Consider the following 19,520-nt stretch of genomic DNA (forward strand, 5'->3'; position numbering starts at 1 on the left):
GCTGCTTAAGCATTGAAATAATCACAACTAATATCTGCACCAAACATTTAGGATTGTCTTTCTATTCTGATGTCATTATTTTGCCCTTTCTCAGGGTCTTCTCACATATTTGCCCAGAGTTGCATGAGAATGTCTTCTTTCATTGCTGTTCTTTACAGCAGAGATATTAAGTTGGAAGCTGACACCAAGTGTTGGGTCCCCAGATGGGAAGGGTGCTGTCTGGTGCTTTACTTGACCACTCTGCTGCAGTTCACATGTCAGAGTGTGTTTAGGCATCTTTCTTCAGCCCCCGCTCTGCTAGCTAAGAAGGATTATCTGCACATGCTTGTAGTTGCTTGTCAGTGTCTACAGTTGAAGATTATTACTCCCTCAGGCTTACTGACAGATACACTTACATTAATATTCTTCTATTTACTTTTGTCAGAATTAAACTGCTTTTTGGTCCATCTTTGACAGGGTAGGTAAGTGAAGTTGTGCTGGTGTGGAAGATGCGAGGAGTAACAGCGAGCAGGGACAATCTCTCCTGCCACCACACTATCACTAAGCAAGTAGCACAGGCTCTCAGAGCTTCATGGCCACCTCACTACACCAGGACATCTTGTTTAGATGCAGAGGGCCAAAAGCCAAGGCTGGAATAATGCAGTTCAAATCCATGAATTTACCTTGGGCGTGAGGCTGCTCTGGAGGCCTCGGACACATTGCCACTCTCCTAACCTGGATGCTCAGAGGATTAGGTATTTCTGTTGCAGCAGTGGCTTGTGGGCAGTGGTTGGCTATATCAAGGACCTTCCTGCCAACCAAGGAGATCTCAGCCAGCGTAGTTTCTGGCATAGCCCTAGAAGAGTAATTCCTTAGTTAGCTGTGATAAGTGAAGGATGGCCATCCTTCAGTAGTTGTACATTTTGTAAAGCAGGAGAGCCCAGCACAGCATAGATGTACCTGAGCTAGTTCCAGAGGGGCTGCCAGAGTGTGAGCAAGGCACTCTCAGCACTACTGTCAGAGGTTGAGGGCAGATGAATTCCTTTTGTTGGCAGTAAAGGTAATCGTGTCTCCACTGCACCTCCAAAAAGGAGATCTGCTTTGCTTTAATCCTGTTGCCATTGCTGTTTTTATCCTGTCAGATCATGGCAACAGGTACTTTTCTCTAGTCTCTGCCATCACATCCATGACTGTTACCTGTTGCAGTATGAGCAGTTTCCCCATGTTTTCTGGTATCAAATGTACTGGGTTCATAAAACCTGTCTTTATTACCTCTTGGAATGTATGTCAAGCACTAACTGCGAAGAAGTGATTTCCTGTTCTTATGAGGCTTGAATTTGGTTTTACTTAAGACTAATTAGAAATTGGAAAAGTGTTACTGACATTACTATCTGAGGTGAAAAGTAGGCTTTCAGAGTAGTTTGAAATTTTAAGGAAAAATGGAAATTTCTCTTTTCCTAGGGAGCACAGAGCTCTAGAATAAGCAACATGAAAATTACTTAACTGGAAAACAGGGTTTTTGTTCAAGAGTGTGCAATGGCCTGCAATAAAGAACGACAACACTGAGCCCGTGCTGATGTGCTGAGGATAGCATTTATCCGCACGGGGACAAAAAGTTTGGTAACGCCTAAGATGTACGTGAGACATGGCAGACCAAGAAAAGGACCTCAATCTATTACAAGTTCCAGGAAAAAATACCATATGCTATTCCCTCAACAGACAAACTTTTTGAACAGCTTCTTTGAATACTTTCATTCTAGTGTGAGAGTGGGGGGAAAAAAGTCTTCGAGGCTTGTCAACTGCAGACCTGTGACCAAGGGATATCCATGAAAGCTCACTCGATCAAAAAAGGGAGGGAAGGAATCAACAAAAGAATTGTCCCACTGCAAGGAAGACTAGATATGTTTTGTCATAAATATTCAGTATTTTGTGCTGATTAAACATGATTCTTCCTAATGTTTGTGTAGAAATAAGATGCATGAGTCAGCCCTCTAGTAAAGAAATTCAACTTCATAGGACAAATGAAATTAAATTTTGTGCAATTGTTTTATCAAATGTAAATGGTATAAGATGTGTTCATGAACAAAAAGGGCTTTAAACCATTTTCTTCAGTGTTGGTAAGATCATCATAAAGGAATATAACTCTTCGATCACTTGTATCAAAGTCATTTTTGATACAGGACACTAATTTAATATGCTGGTGTAGCAGATTTGAAGAGCACAATAGATTGCAAAGAACAGGTTGTTCATTTTGTTGGAAGTTCTGAAAAACAGGAGAAAACAGTTCAAAAATTAACCTTTTAAGTGCACAAAATTCTTTGTTTCAGGTCAATCAGTACTACTTTTGATCTGAATTTTCAGACTGATCTTTTTGTTTTTAAAATTACACAAATTGAATCATCTGTGGAGAAATACTGCAATTTCTGACTGCTTTAACATTTTTGTTTTCTATGTGAATGATTGAACAAAATGTTTTCAGTATTCAGCTTGCTTGTTAAAGTGTATTCTCTAATCACTTGCTTCTGTGAAGGGAAAGAACAAAGTCAAAGGGAAGGGGATATAGCAGTGATTAATAGCAAATGTTCACGGAGGATTAGGTTGTTCTGTGCTGGTTATATCAAAAAACAAGAAAAACAGGAAAAAATCCCACTGTTTGCATTCCCTATATGAAATCCATTAGTAATTGTCGTGTTAGAATACATGGAAAGGATCAAAGCAAGAGAAGATGGAAAGAGATGACTTGAAATAAGATGAAGGGTACTGAGAAGGCCAGAGGAGAATCCTCTTACTGGAGCTGTGGTCACATTAAGAGAAAGGATTTTGGTCAGGTGAAGAATGAAATGTTAGATTTGGAAATCAACCCAGTGTTTAGGATTTGGAAAGTTTTATCTGGCTCCAAAAACGATATGGGTATCATTATGATATGGATATCTCCTCTCTTCTGTCAGAGAGGAGAAATACAATGATAATTTCTGTGTGTGTGTATCAAATTGACTTGTTTAAATAGTTCATTTTTAGTTATGCTTTATTTATGATGCTTAATTTGCCTGACCTAAAAAACCGTTTACTTGCAGATGTGCTGCTTCTCAGGTAGACCGCCAGAGTTAACTGTTCTAGAACTAGGGGTGCCGCATATTTACTTAGGGCATACACAGAAGTAGAAAAGAACGCAATATAATGCCCGTAAGGTTTATTTCCCTAAATGCATATAGCATTTTGGAAATGAATTTTTATATAACTTGTAGCACACAGAATGCGTTCCTACATGGCACGATGAGAAGGATGTGATAAAAACTGCTTTCTGTGGCCTGCTTATTTTACTGAAGGCTGCACCACTGTGACTCATTAAGAGATGGTGATTCATTCTGTCCTACATGAACATTAATTAAATCTTCGGAGTGCTGCCTTCTGTTGCATGACTCAGCTTAAATGTGAACAGCTGTATGACTCTTTCATTGAACCCTACTATAGAAGCAAAAATAGCTGCACTAACCACAATTTAGCACCAGTCATATAAAATATGTTAAATTTGATTGAAGCTTATTTATGTCTTTAAGAGGTCTTAATTTCACTTCATTCATCAGTCTGGATAGGCTGAAATCTCAGTCATAGCTTTCATGACATCTCTCTGTATCACTTCAGCTTTTCAAAGACTTGTGGCAAGAGGGGAACGCCAGCATCAGAGTATCTGGTCATCAGATGAAGATGAATTGGTGAGTTTGTGAAGGTCCTCTCCTAAAAGTCTGCTCATACTGTACCAACAAGGCTGCATATACACTTTCATTATATATTTTTCTCTCTCTCTCCAAACTGATACAAATATGCATGCACACACATACATAGCTATACATTTAAAACATACTTAAATTTGTTTATGCCTAATAAAAATATTTTTTATAACAATTTCAGATAGGCAAATTAAAACTATTTCATGGTACATAAACTCAGTGTGAAATGGAAAATAATGAAAAATCCTCTGATAGGCTAACATTCTCTATAATACACCATTTCTTCAAAGGGTCTAGGCTTTCAGGAGGAGCTTGGCTTGGGGTGGGGAGAATCTCAGATTGGGATTTTAAGAACAATCATATTCAACTATTTTTAAGAAAGGGAATAAAAATTTTCCCACTGAGTTTCACCCACCATACCTTCTTTAAATGTACCACTGTTACTTATTGTTTTAAAACAATATGCAATTTCTCTGCTGAAGGCTGTTTTTTCTCAACCGTGTTCTGTGACATTTAATTTAAAAACAATTTGAGTGTAATTATTACAGATGTTTAAAGTATACCTTTTGTAAAATTGGCAACAGATACAAGAAAATGAAGTTAAGTGCTGCTATTGCATTTTTTGATTTGGTTGGAACTTTACTGTGTGCATTACTCCTGAGGGAATGCAATAAATGGAATGGAATTTTCATTTCATTTGTTATGATAGACAGCTAGTTCCTAAGATACTTCTTGGTCTACAATATACTTTGTTTTACCAGTTGAAGTTACTGCATTGCTTGAAATAGTGTTTTTCATTTGAACTGTACAACAGAAAAATGATACTTGAGGTGTCAAAAGCACTGCTGATGAAATGCTACTTCTCTTAAAACCCACTGTCAATAACAGACCTTCTTTTTCTCAATTTTAAACAAAGGCTCAAAAAAACTCCAAGCTTCAGAAACTGAGGAATTTTAACATTTGGCTTCTGAAGAGATGACCTCAACCAAAGGTACTTCATAGTAAGATTATCATATGTCCTCCTTTGTCAGCTATTAAGAAAACTACCAAAATGTACAGTTGCAGGCAGATTTCTAAAATTCTCTTTTCAAGTAAATGAATATCCTGTTTTATTTGGAAGAAATGCTGGTAGTTACAGTAACATCTTTATTCTTTTGAAGTGATGCACATCATCTGTAAAATGGATTCCCTTTCTAACTGCCTTTGTGTGTGATAATAGTGTAGCTGAAGAGATATTGTATAGATGCTGTACCATAACAAATGAACAAAGCAGACAATTGGAGACAATAGTATCATTCTGTATTAATGGAAAAATTCTTAAAAATTCAACAGGAAACCTTTATGACAAACCATAACCACCCCTCTAACTGAACAGAGGATATTTATCTTTTGTGGAGTGGTTTCCACAAAATCCAGAGATTTTGTCAAAGAAAGTTATTTTGCCTTGAATCTTGATTAATACGTTTATCTCAGTGGAACTGTATTGTCTTCAGTGGAGTTATCCATATTTATATTGTGCTGATATGCATTGCTTTTTTCAGAAATCTCTCTCATTTTTATAGAGGGCAGTTAGTTCCCTCCTTGTTAAATCGTGCAGGACTTCTCGCTGAGACTTCTGAAGATGGGAAGGACATAGTATTAGTAACTCTGTCTCACGCTCGCGGCATTAATACTATGCTATGGTGCTCTGGAGAATGAGAGACATATTCTGCATGCTTTTACTGCCTGAGAAGTAGATAGCCTCTTCTCTACCTGGCCAGTCACGACCTGCAAGATAGCTCATTGAGTAACAAAACAGCTAGTGGGCTTGGTTTAGACATACAGACTGTCCAGCTGATCAAGGTTTGAATACCTTGAAATGTAGCCATCTTCCAATCTGAATATAGACTCACTGGATACAGTGTGAAAACAATTTAGCTGATGCCTCCTTGGCTTACTGGCACATTAAATGCATAATCAATGCTTTTAATTTAGTTTTTAATATGAAAGAAAGAAAAACTAGACAAGTATGGAAACTGAATGAATCTCTCACCTTGAAGATTTCAACATTGTATTGAGTTGATAGGACAGCACAGATAAGTTCATTTTATTTCTGTGTACTTTTCTGATTTATGCTTGATTCTGATCAGTCTCTGCCATCTTCTGTGTGTATGAACGTCCCTGTGGGTGGTGGCCTTGAGAAAGGGAGTCTCTGTTGATGACCTGAAAGCAGGTGTCTGCAGGGAAAACTCCTTTGCCTTACTCTGAGAACTCAGCTTAAAACTCAGAACAGTGGTTTCTGGTTGCTCCAGACGGGTCCGTATAAGTACTGAAGGGTTTTTTCATAGTGCAAACAACAGGAAATGGAGCAGTTGTATGCTTGGTCTGACCTGAAATGGTGATGGAACAGCAAGATGACATGATGGCAGACTGGAAGGCAATAGTAGTAAGATGATAATATGATTATGCAGTAATGGGGCATTTCCTTGTGGAAGGCTGCCATTCCTTTTTCCCTCTTTGTTTATCATTAAGTATTGGCAAGGATCCTTCAGGTGCATTCCTCTGTCTGCTGAATATTAATAACCTTGGTATGAGGTACAGTTTATGGGTGGGAAGGGAAAGACATGCTAAAAAGACATTTTTTTTCAGGACACTTGCACTGGTAACTGAAGAAACCAAAGGAAGGACAAATGGCAAAAGTACTGTGCAGTAGGTATTGTGCTCACTGACTGTGGTGGATATACTGCTGTTGCTCCCAAATTAATCCCCAAATTAGTATGTTCCTCACTCTCTGAGAAACTTGAGATGGAGACTGTTGAGCTTGGAGGCATTGCTTAAAAGGAATAAAGGGATGCCTTGGGCAAGATGACCTTTTGGAGGGACTCCTCAAGCCTGAACCCAGACCCTTGCTACTGTAAACATCTAGGTAGGATATTCAAGCACAGTTTTAAAAGTAGATAGCTGAAACGGGAACAGAAAACCAACATTAGTTCTTCCCAGATGCATTTTTGCTGTCAAGACTAGTGAGAGGTTTACTTGCTGTGTCAGAGGTATATTTGTTAAAGTCTCTAACCTGAGCAGAAGATGTGCAGCTGAGTTCAGTGCTTTTCCATTACACCGTGTGTGAGACTCCTTATGCCTTCCTCCAGTGCTCTTTTGCAGGGATTGATCACAGCATAATACCACACTATAATTGCAAAGTTTTTGAAATCATTCAAAAATAAAAACTTCTGGTATAATGTGAGAACCTAGAAAAAAAATAAGAATAATAGGAGGTTTAGAAGCCATGACCTGACAGGAAAGGTAAAGATAGGTGAGGCTTGCCTAGCTTATTAGCTAGCAAACTCTTTAACTGTTTCTGATATAGACTGTCCAGTATATAAAAGGATATTAAGGCACAATGATCAATCCTCCTCTCTACTTATGAGTGTCTGGAACAGGAAGAAATTAATTTTTTTGACAGTAGAAAATCTGATTTGATTTAGTTCTAGTAGTGGGGAAAAAAATCTTTCTACCCCTTAGTCTAGTGAAACAATGAGAAAAGCTACTTAGAGTTTGCTTCACTAAAAGTTTTCGGGATCAGATCAGAGGGGTATTTCCTGTGTGTACTAGATACTCCCTCAGAGTAGGAGGGAGGGATTGGGTCACACTTGAGGGTTTTTGCATTTCACTGAGTCTTTGTCTGCAATCTTCTGTACTAGCTGAAGTGGTTAAATCACACTTATTTGAGAGCTGTTTTTTTTTTTTTTTTTTTTTTTTTTTCCCATAGCACTTTCTTGAAGACAGAAGAGGTCTGTGTAGAAAGTCTTTTAACTAAGATATATCATGAAATCTGTTCAAATCTGAATGACCAGAAAGTCAAGCTCAAATGTCTCCATCTGAACTGCTGTTTGGTTCGAGATAGACTACTAATAGATGAAACCCTATTCATGAAAGGCTGAAGGGCTGACCCTATGAAAAATGTTACCCTGACATTTTTCTTTCTCCCTAAATCAAAAACCCAGTCTGAACAGTATTCATTTTTTCCTCCTTTCACCAAAGTTTAGATGAAATCTGGATCATTATCTTTGCTAGGGCCTGTCTCTGTAACTAGCTAACTAGGTTGTCAGACTTGTTTTCTGGATGGCAAAAAAAGGCAGATTGTATGCTTAGACTTATCCATTAAAAGAAGGGTAGAAAGAAGGAGAAGGGGATGTTGTCTGGGCTCTCAAGAAGTAGAGAAAATAATGAAAAAAAAGTATCAGTTGCCTGTTAATTTTAAAAGGTGAGTACTTCACACATTCCCAGCAGCTAAAGCTTGATAATGAGCTGTGCTTAATGTGTGTTTGGCAAGGCTTGCTTGCAAAGATTTTCACTTTGTATCAGCTGCTCAGCACTTTAAATATTGCACAGAACTTTGGAGCACAGTCGCGCATCGAGGAGCATATGTCAATATGTGTATTGCTAACAGTGTTGGAGGAAGAGGTACAGGGAGGAATGGTGCAAATAAGGGCATAATAGGTTCGTATCAAGCCTTCAGATAATTCAGGAGAGTTTGGATTAAAACTAAACAGGGAAAATTGCCAGTTCTCTGAAAGCAAAATAACGTTTTGAAGAGACAGACTATCTGCTGCTGGGTTACAGCCTGGCATGAGTAAATTGCAAGCTGAGATAAATATGTCTAGAACAAACAAAGAGATGTACAGCATGCACAAGGTATGATTAACTGTCGGGCAGAACTTATGCCAGTTTTGGTAGCAAGCACCACACTGGTGAGACTCACATACTGCTTTTGCTGTCAGTCTGGTTATGGGGAGCAAAACATGAGTGAATGTTTGGTTAGTAATTTAGCTTCTGTATACATTAAAAATACAGTGATTCCCTAGAGAGATAGCAGTAAGGCTATACAGTTTGAGGAGTATGTCTGTGGTATCTAGCCTGTCTTTGGTATTGATACCAACAGCCAGAGAAAATAACTTACACCTTGATTCAAAATGCCTGTGTCCTGACAGGGCCATCTTAAGGATATAAACCTTTAGAGTTGCACAATATAATGCTTGCACTATTTAAATAAAACCAGACAATTTAGTGTTATGTACATATTTTAGCATAAGTATCTGGGAAATGTGTAAGTGATGATTTCCGAAACTTTGTAATCAAAGCAAATAGACTCACAAAAATAATCCTGCAGAAAAGACTCTTATGAGCATATGTACCGCAAAACATCATGGCTTATGATTCTTTTCATTGCAGCACAGGCTGTGGTAGAAGAAATATCTTGGGATCTAATCGCTCAAGAAAGAATGTTGAAAAAAAAAATGAATGGGGCAGATAAGGCAGAAACTGCTTTTTCAGGAAAGCTGAGCAGTTGTTTTAACCTAAAATACATTTTTGCCCAGAGAATGCAATTAGACTGAATGGCCAATTGAAATATTTTATTTAAACAAGCAGAGCAAAACCCAAATTCATGGCAGTAGAAAAAACCCAAACCCCTCAATGCTACTAAGATAGTAATATTGGGAGAAAATCTTGCATCTCTTTGAAGGGGGTAGTAAGATTTTTTTTTTTGAAAAAAAATCTGTTTATGTTTAACTACTTCAGATACCCAAATCTATGCATTGAACGGGAGCTTCAGTTGCTATGAGCATTCAGATGAAATAATATTCTTTGCTGGGAATACCAGCAGCTCTGATAATAGACAACAGGGGAAATCCAGCCATCAAGGTGAGGATCAAAGGCTTTGGATTCTAACTGGAAGTTCAAAGACTATGGAGCAGGAATTATATGACTTCAAGAAAATGGAGCAGAATAAAAAGAGGGGTGCAGATTGCCAAATTGTTACTGAAAGCATTACATGGAAGTTCAAACATTGGGCAAGTAAAGCTCTGTCTAGACAATTCGATTATTGCATAACCTTGTTTGCAGAGAATGAAAGGAATCTGAAATAATCTAGATCCATTGCCTTACATGGGGTATAAATTTGCTACTGTCAGTCAAAGGAAAGGTTTCCTAGGCTGCTTCCTCCTTGGACATGTCAGTCTCTAGACAGAACTTCATTTTGGAACTAACAGCTTGAGGGTGAATTTTGTACTAGGTGCAATAGTTAGAGTTGAAGTAAACAAAAATGATAAAGTGTGTAGGAAGATCCTTTTAAATTATTTTTCTGTTAATTTGTGGCAAAACAGTTTCCTCAGTCTTGTTATCCCCATGCCTACAAAATAGCTTGCATATTGTTTTTGGTGCAATCTCTTTTCTTTCATTGTCCCTCTGTATTTTTAAACATACTGCCTGGGGTAGACATGAACTGAAATTTCTCTTATACTAGAAGAATGGTATCTTGGCAACAATGCAGGAAAAAAGCACCTGGTTTCTGGCTTAATGGATTTTCAAGGGTTTGGAGTCACTCCAGTAATGGTAGGGTTAACCATTAATGCAGGAGCAATAATTTCATTTTATGCAGGTGTGGATGAGGTGCATATATCTGCCTCAGAAGCTGATATAAGGGGCTGTCAATGTCAGCAGTAATTTGACAGCAGTAATTTTAAATTATTCAAGATGTCAGTGAGTGTCTTATGTTTGTCTTATGTTTTAAATGTCCAGTGTTTTACAGATCTCCTTCACATGCAGCTCATGAGCTGAGACTGGAATAGCAGGAGAAGTGAAATCCAAATATAGCTTCCTATTTGCCTTACCAGTGTGTTTGCATTTAGTGCTGTAATGATAATCAGGACTACACACAGTTTCTTTTTTTTTTTTGGTCATATGGCTGTCCTGAGTTATGTTAGCAATCAAGGTAAGTGCTATTGTAATGTATTAATTTTCTAATCATGAAATAAGAATTGCCATATGTTGTGTTTCCTTTAAATATCAAGCATTCATAAATGTGATGCATATTTTCTGAGTATTTGATTGCCCACAAAGTCCACTGCGTACTTATAAGTATGAAATTCAAGTCTTTTTCTGTCACTATAATTGTAACTAGGTGTCAGGGCTGGGCCTGTGTGCACACCTCCATTTAAGTTATTAATGCTGTCAGTTGTCCAGGCACTTACCAGCTTGTCATTGGCATAGATGAGATAATAGACTGCTTGGAGACAGTGGACTGATTTGAAACTAGGTGATCAGCTGAACTCCTAACCACCTTCACAACAAAGTGTATGGATGGTATTTGGTCCAGCATCTGAAGTATTTAGTGCAGGCCCTTACCAGGTGAGTATTTTGGACCATCCTGAAGGTTTTCTCCAGGCTGCTCTGCCTATGCTTAGATCAATTCTTTTAGTTACATCTGGTGATTAACATGCTGACTGGAGAAGCTGGATGTCCCATGGACACTCAGGTGGTTTCTGGTACAAAATTAATCAAATTGTACATGGATGCTTGTAAATACTGTGTAGAAATTGTTCCTGCAGATGCAGAAATAGTTGTGTAGGATAGTATTTTGTGTACAGGTAAGATAGGTGATGTTTTGTATGTGGTTTGAGGTAATCAGTAGTGATGAATTATGCATGTGTTGGAGTTTTCCCCTAGGACTATGGGCCAACTGGGAAGGAGGACTCTGCAGAACGGCAGTTTGTGGAGTCCATCCTGATCCAGCTGAAAATACCACTGCAAGAACATGTGCAATGGAGACTCCCACTGACCATCCTGTTTGAGAGATTTAATTTCCCATGTGAGAGAATTGCTCTGTCAAGATTCCAAGAACCCAAAGAATCTTTCTTTTTTTAAACAAACACTGGGAGTGTCTGTGCAACAGTTTCTTTGTATCAGTCTCATTAAACTTCTCAAATTCAGATCAAAACCACAATTAACCTAGTTTGTTTTTTTCCTTGTATTGAAGGGAATTATCGCTATAGGTTGAAGAGTGGTTGTTTTTAAATTTCTTACAGGAGACAATAACCTGCTTCCCTTTAGCTTCATAGTAGTAAATCATTTTAAACTCCAGGTGTAATTTTGTGGTGGTGGGTAAATAAATGAGCAACACTACATATTTAAAAACAGACTCATATTTGAGAGAAGTACTCATCTAATATGTTCACTTATACAAATGCCTATTTAAATATTCATATCTATGGTAGCCTGAGGAAAAGCATGAAGGACATGAAGCCGCTTTGTGAATTGTGTTACTGTGTTTGCCTTTGAGAAGACAGACATGACTATGGTTACAGATAAAAGTGGAATTCCTGCATCTCCAATGAATTTTGCAGCTGGACTCTATGGTGTGAATTTTACTGTTTTTTATGAAAGGCCTGGTCTGTTTAATTTATTGCAACAGTATTATTTTCAGTTAATACTGAATTCAGTTAATAAATACACCCCTTCTGGTATCCTCCATATCTTCCTTGTAACCTGAAGTTTTTAACAAAAGACAGATGCATCATTTTAACTAAAGGTCTGGCATTTAAATGAGTGCAGTTCAGTGTATATTCTTATGTTAGTTTAAATCTGGTTTATATCTGTCCCAGATAACACCTTTTAAAATCAGAACTACTAAACATTAATTATTTCAAAAAGTTCTAAACATGACAGAATTAGTCATTATAATGGAGCTTGGCAAAGTGATTACAAGCAATAGTGTAGGAAGTTAGGCATCCAAGTTTTAGATAACCAAAGCCTGGAGCATATGTAATCCCACAGTACTATCCTTCCCATGAGATTTGCTGTTCTTGCATGAAAAAAAGGGACCTTTATTTTCTGCTTTTGCTTACCTGAGGTGAACTCATGAACTCATGGCTATAGGAGGACAGATTTTCAAAGAAGTGTTGGACTGTGTTTTAATTTTTGAAGCTATAAGCTCCCTAGGAAAGCTACAGCATCTTCAGCCACAGTAAGGACTTTTGTAGGAGCAGGCAAGGGCAGGACCAGGCTGGTCTCTGTAAAAGCCTGTTTCTTAGTCTTTCCTTCAAATAGTTATTGAAGCACTTTCAGTAGCATTCAGATAATAATACTTGTCTCCAAATGGATATGGATATATTGTTTCATTTCTATATTTGTTGTATAGATATGTTAACAAGACACTCATGCTTTCATCCAGAATAATTTTTGACAGAGAAATATTATCTTCACAGAAATAAACATTTTCATGAGAAATTCTGTATTTGGATATCTACCAACACTGATAAAACTACAAGACAAAAATCCTATTTTATTTGTCAAGAATGTCATCTTCCATAAGGAAACTATAGACACATGTTCTTGACATTCTTTCATCATGAATTGGGGATCAAAAACCTTTTGGAAGTGTTAATTTTTTCATTAGAAGGAATTTCCATTTTCTGTCTTTCTCTACTGAACATTCATTGGTAGTATAAACTGCACCATTCAGTCTTCAGACTAGCTAGCCATTGACTTGAGGATGAGCCAAAAATGATCAAATCTATAAAACCAATTTCCCGCAGGGCATTCATTAGCTGCAACTTTTCGGATACAGAAATTTTTATTGAGCACTTATCTTTTTTGAATAATTCCTTAAAGATTTGGTTTCTGTGGTATAACCTTATCAGCGTGCAATGAAGTTGTCCAACCATGTATGAAATACAAGGACAAAGAAAAAGAAATGCTGTAATTCTTCTTGAGTATAGTTGTGCCACTTCTAAAATCTTTTTCATCCCTGTAATGGGGAATTTTAAACCTCTCCCTTTCAGCCATCTACAAAGAGCTTATGAATAGAATAGAAGAATAGAAAAGAATATAGAAAAGAAGAATAAGGGTATTGCTTAGACCAAATGTCTAGCTAACCTACTATCCTGTTTCCAATAGAGACTAATGCTTGGAAAAAACTGACCAGTATGTAACAAGAATACATTTGTATATTCTCACAGTCCCATGATGGCTGAGATTTCAGATTTATTTCTCTTCAAGTTTTCTATCAACTCTGCTCTGATATCTGGAAAAGAAACCCACCCCCAAAACAGCTAATGCTGTTTGGCATAGTCCGTTATGGCTTTAAGTTCAATATTTCTTTATCTTATTTCACTTGAAGTGATATTTTTTTTTCTTTTGAAACTGTCTGTTTTAAAGTGCATCTGTTTTCTTTACTCTCTAGCAATTTGTTTCATAAATACTGTACTGTCCCTGGAGATGTATGTGTTTTATGCAAAATGTTGTGTGACCTGGCTTACACTTAATACAGTCGTCTTTACTATGTGATCTCAAGGGACTATTTTCCTTCCAGAGATGCTCAGTAGGAATAGGCATTCAATGGGTATAAGTGTGTGTGTGTGCATGTGTGTCAGACTTTCCAGACTGCCTTGATATTTGAGACAGCTCATGTAGGAAATGAAATGGAGGCCTGCAGAGAATTGCTAAAACGAGACAGCTGTTTATTATGGTATCTCTTGGTGGGAATAAGGGATCAGCGCGAGTGATCAGCACAGCAGTCTGATGAAGTCTGAGGAAGAATTTTAGTTGATTAGTGACAGTTCACATTTTGAAATGTGGGATCCAGTGCAGACGTGCCCTCAAATGTAACAGTGGCTTCTAATGGATTCACTGTGTTCTCTCTACGGTACTGTCCTAGATACTGAGGTGCTTTTTTATGTCTCTAATCTGGCTCTATGTTGTTCTTCTAGCATTACTGCCTGCCGCCCTGGGCAAAACAATCCTCTAGACTTTCTTTGTTATGCTATGCCAGTTTATTTATCCCACTTATCTTTTTTTAAATGCTCGTTAATGTGTTGCAGAGTGCTTGGAAGTTGACAGAAACGCTGAACAAAGTGCGATGAACAGAAAGCTGAGAGGCAAGCAACAGCACTTTTGAAGGTGTGTAAATGCTGAGTACTATGTTGTTCTCATTGCTTCATGTGATAGGAGCCCTACTTTAAGTGTGAAATAGTGTAGTTTAGTAATGGCGCTATTAGTTTAGCAGTTGTATTCTGAATTACCTCTGCACATTTTTTGTGTAGTGCAACAAAACTACTTGGGAGAGGTGGAAGCCCACACCCTTTGAGCTCCCTCAGGGAAGGACTCAACAATGCTGATCTGTCCTTCTGGGACATTGTCTGACGTATAAAGCTGTCACTGTCATCAGGACAGCAGGAATTGCACAGATGTGCTTTTCCAAGGGAGGACTTGCATATTTCTTCCTTTATGATAACGCTCTGTGGCACATTGGGTTTTGATGGCAGCTGGAAACACCATAACACGTGCTTTGTGGTTTGGCTTGATGTACTGTCTAGTGAAATGTGGATTTCCTCCTAAGGCTGTAGACATGCCATCTTCCAGTCATGTTGGCTGAAGAGGCTGTTGTTGCCAGATGTGAGTTATGATTGTTTTCTATATGCTACCTGTCCTTCCCATTTGCCAACTTGATGGCTGTGCTTAGCCCTTGATAACCCTATCGCAATCCAAACAAGCCAAATTAGCAGAAATTTCAACAGTTTCAGTAAACTTGTCTGAAACAAGGTAAGAAACATGTTAGCCAGGTAATCTCCATGTCTGGAAAACCCCCAGTGTAGATAAGCACTGGTCCCAAGACAGCCAGGGCAGTGCTCTTGTGTGCTTCTTGCTCAAAGAGGGGACAGTAGCAGCCTCTCTGTCTAGAGGAGCAGCTCTGGGTTGCTGCAATGCTGGGCACAGGCATAGTGATGCAAGGTCTCCAGCACCTCAAAGGAGGCATCACTGATCTTCAGTGGACATCCTTCTGCAAGCCTCACACTGACTTCAGGTCTAATTTAGCACCTCTTTATTCCTTTTCCCTTTGCATACTTATTCTGCTCTATTTCTTCTATTTCTTCTCTGCTCCTGAATGCATTTTCTGTTGAAAATAAGCAAGCTTTATAAGAAAGAAGGTTCATCTTAATCTTTCACATTGTGAGAGGAGTTTTTGATCTTTTGAATGAGGGAAACTGCTGCTTTTTCCTCCCTTATTTATTTCTTTGATGTCCACATCAAAAGTTTTGAAAGCAATATTACAGCTGTTGAAGTGCATCAACATGACAGTGTTTTTTCCATTTATTTGATGCAACGGTTACTTTTTTCATTACTTTTTATGAAGGATTTTGGTAACTAACAATTATAAACTCAGTTTCATTATTTTAAATAGAGCAGATAAATGGATATTATTTTTCACAAAGATGCGTGTAGTAAATGACTGCTGGATGGAGTTTAGAAGAGGTTTTGGTTGAGATTATTTCATAGTAATTAGGCTACTTGAGAAAATAATTTACTCAATCTTACTGATGGGAAATTGGTAGAATTCCATTCTACTAATCTATTACGTAATACTCAGACATATTGATTGTGAGATTCTGCTTTGAGTGTTTTTTTGTAAGCATTTATGATTAAAATGTGCAGTAATGAGCTTAATGACAGCCATCGAAAGAGATGTTCCTAGCGACAGTGGGGCAGAAAAGTAAGCAGAGTGGGTTAACATTCAGGGTTTTTTGACTCCTATAAAATTAGCAGAACCTGGCTCATGCAACTAGCAGTAATAAAAAGGATATATAAAAAATAAGGGAAAAAAGATTCACTGTGAAATGTGAATCTCTCCTTCCTTAAGTTTTGCTGAATTTTAATGCTTTTAGATAGGCCCTAAGGAGATCCTTCTCCTATTTCGATATTTCTTCATCCTTTTAAAACATACTGCAACAACACCTTTGTGAAGTGCTAAATCATGTCTCTTCACAGAGTAGATGCTCAGTAAACAGAAGCCATAAAGAATTCTGCAAAATATCTGGTGAGGACAGTTGTTGACATGGAGGGAAAATGTTATGAGGAGAAAATAGCAGAGAGACTATTTGAATAAACAAGTAATGATGGTGGCTACTGGTGGATTTAACCAAGTAAGCTAACCGAGGATGTAGTCTCTTTAGTATTGTTATTGTCCTGTAGAGTATATAAATTCCTATACCATATGTTGCAGACATGGCTCTGGAGGTCTTGTATCCAGATGTATTGATCCTGCCTCCTAACGGTGAGCCCTCTGACGATTCAATCAATATAAAATTGAACTATTTATATCGGCTATGCAGGGACCAAATATTTAGCTTTCAAAACTAGAAATAGATTTTCCTCAACTTACATACAGAGCTTGGAATTCATGACTTCAGAGGTCTGTACTTCAATAAGTATAGAAAGATTGCCATAGATTAGCAGGAATATATTATTGAAAATGATTTATCCTGGGAATGAAGAACAGAAAACTGAGACCAAATTGCATATTTACACTGAAGCAAAGAGTTCTCTGATCTGTTAGCTTTCTTTCATGGATAAGAGGCAGAAGTCTCAGATTTTACTTCCCATATTTGGACTCTGGTACAGGTTAAGCCATGAAGTTCTCAATATGCAGTATAGGAAGGGGGATCTTAACATTTGTAGCACTTGTGTAGCATCTGAAAATTAGGATGCTTTTCTTTTTTCCTCTCAAACTTAGAATAGTATGTCATATCACATCCTCTTCCATTCCAACATGGCCAGAAGATCTATAGACATGGTCTTAATTATGTGCAGCTATCTAAGAAAAATCCAGGCAACCTCAGTCTAGTTGTATCCACTAATATTGGTGAATTATATGGAAGATCTCAAGACAATCTTTCTGCTTCCTTTGGTGAGGCCATTGTCCATCAGGGTAGAACCAAGGCTGTGCAATGGTATATTATGTATTGTGTTTGCAAGGTGATTTAAATGTAGAAGTGTAGATAGATTTTGAAATCTGAGGAAAATGGGTATTAATGGTTGTATCCAAAATAAAGGATTGGTTTTATTCCTGTCAGATTGCTGTGTCCTGAGGGACTGTATGACTTCAGCATTCTTTTTTTCCTTAAAATAAATGTAAAAACGTGTGGAATTTACTAAATGTTGGAGAGATTTGGGAAAAAAAAACAGTGGATAATTCATAAACTTGTTTATGAAACAAGGAATTGCCAAGAGAGAAGTTGAAGTTACGTGCGAGATGGTAGCAGATATAACAAATTACAGTTTGTTCATGGGGGATGTTGATGACTGCACAGATCACCTATTCTGTCACTAGCTCTGTTTTCTCTGTGTCATGTTTGCTTATGGCAAAGCCATGCGCTATAAAGTATGGCAACCAAAGTGGATTTCCTACATAAACCTTGTGCTGAAAATCACATATTTTCCCATTTCCATTAGATAGAAACTGGTATTTAATAGCCTGGTAATTGTCATGGCAAGTGAAAGTTTGAAATGTTTCCTAACCCTGTAAAGCTGAGACATTGTTTTTTGTGAGGCTCAGTTTTCAGCCTTACTGTCCTAGGTAGAGTCAGAAAAAAGAAGTTATTGCTGGATAAACTGATAAAATAATAAGGGCCTTGAATACTCTGCCCTGAGGGCTTAACTGCTTCCCTCCCCACCCAGCTGTGTTTAGTTCTCATATCTGAAGCCTCAAATATGCTTAAATCATAGGTTTGGGGCTGATTTTCCCTGTCCTGATGGTTGCTTTAACCAGAGCTCAGGTAGTGATCTTCCCTGCCTGTGTGTAGCCCTCTCCGAGCCACTTTTGGTGGGTCTATGTTTGTGGGACAGAGCTCAAGCGCGACGTTGAGGCCTCCTAGGAGTAGCATGAGGAACAAAGGGACACAAAATATGCTGGCTGTGTTCCTCTTCTCCACTGTGTTACCTGAGCTGTACAGCTGGCCAAGATATTGTCCAAGAGACTTGCTTGAGAGATGGAAAGAAACTCATGGAGTGAAACAGTGCATGCAACCAGATGGCATTAAGCAGTTGAGTCTTCACCCCAAGTAGCTGTTCCTTTGAGGGATGCCATTCCTCAAGTCTGTAGGTTTATGAACTCAGCAAATTTGCAGTCTTGCCTTCTTTTGACAGAACTGCCAGCTCATTCACCCCTGCCCCTGCCAGCTGCAGCTATACAGAATGACTTCTCACCACCACACCACTGTGGTGGGAGCCCTCTCACCTGTGTGAGCAGCAAGCCTGGGGAGCAGAGACCTGCCAGTTAAACTATTTAAACTAACTTAGCTCATCCTCGTGGAAGCAGGCCAGGAAGCTCTCTTGTGATCTGACTGCACAGGCTGGGTAACCTCCCTGGGGAAAGGAGCAAGGGAGGATGGCAGGGACTGGGCACCAGGGAGCCCCGACCTCGGGGGGCAATTATGAGCAAGCATGGAGGAAGGGTTCCAAATTTACCCACTGTGTGCAGGGGGCATGGTGGGAATTGGATACATGTGTTCTCTGAGCAGATTTGGAGGTTTAAAGCTCTAATAGCTGAATAATGGAGCCAAGCTTATGCTGAAAGTGACCTTTCTGATCAGGGAGAGCACTCAAATGAAATGAATGGGTAAATGCTACCCGGAAGAGATGCTGTGCTATACTTAGGCCAACTCTTGCATTCTTGGGGCATGTATGCTAGTTGCATTGCAAGGTACATATTACTTGGAAACTTGGAAACTTACTCTCCCCACCTTCTAACCTGAAAAAGATGTTTGATTCATGAAATGGGAAGGCAGTGTAAAAAATGACATGTATAGCTGTATGCAGTTTATTAATTCAGGGCTCCCATATGGTCTAGTGGTCAGGATTCCTGGTTTTCACCCAGGCGGCCCGGGTTCGACTCCCGGTGTGGGAATCCAGGTACCTCAGTACCAATTTTCAATTACTTGTTTGATAGACCAGGATCAGTCCTGGACTTTCCTCCATCTCCTAGCAAATTTACTGCTGGAAAATCAAGATATTTATGCTGCTGGAGTTGAAAAGCTTTAATTAAAGTTGAGTTTCAATAAGTCAGGGAGAACCAAAGAGTACTTCACTCCCTAAGGAGAGTGGAGTGAAGGATGTGCCAGGCAAGAACGGGTCACAGAGACCCTCATGGGGCAGCACACCAAGGGAGCCTGTGGTCCTGGGTAGTGGTGGTGGCTTTGGTGTGTGCCCGGAAAACACAGT

The 19,520-nt window shown here is 38.6% G+C and overlaps 1 non-coding gene across 1 annotated transcript; it reads left to right on the forward strand.

The window, feature by feature from the left end:
* Window positions 1–19,134: 19,134 nt before the first annotated feature.
* TRNAE-UUC (transfer RNA glutamic acid (anticodon UUC)) lies at window positions 19,135–19,206 on the forward strand. Its single transcript has one exon. It is a non-coding gene; the product is annotated as a tRNA-Glu (tRNA).
* Window positions 19,207–19,520: the final 314 nt, after the last annotated feature.

The sequence above is a fragment of the Rhea pennata genome, chromosome 2 (assembly GCF_028389875.1).
Source record: "Rhea pennata isolate bPtePen1 chromosome 2, bPtePen1.pri, whole genome shotgun sequence".
In the NCBI taxonomy this organism is placed as follows: Eukaryota; Metazoa; Chordata; class Aves; order Rheiformes; family Rheidae; genus Rhea; species Rhea pennata.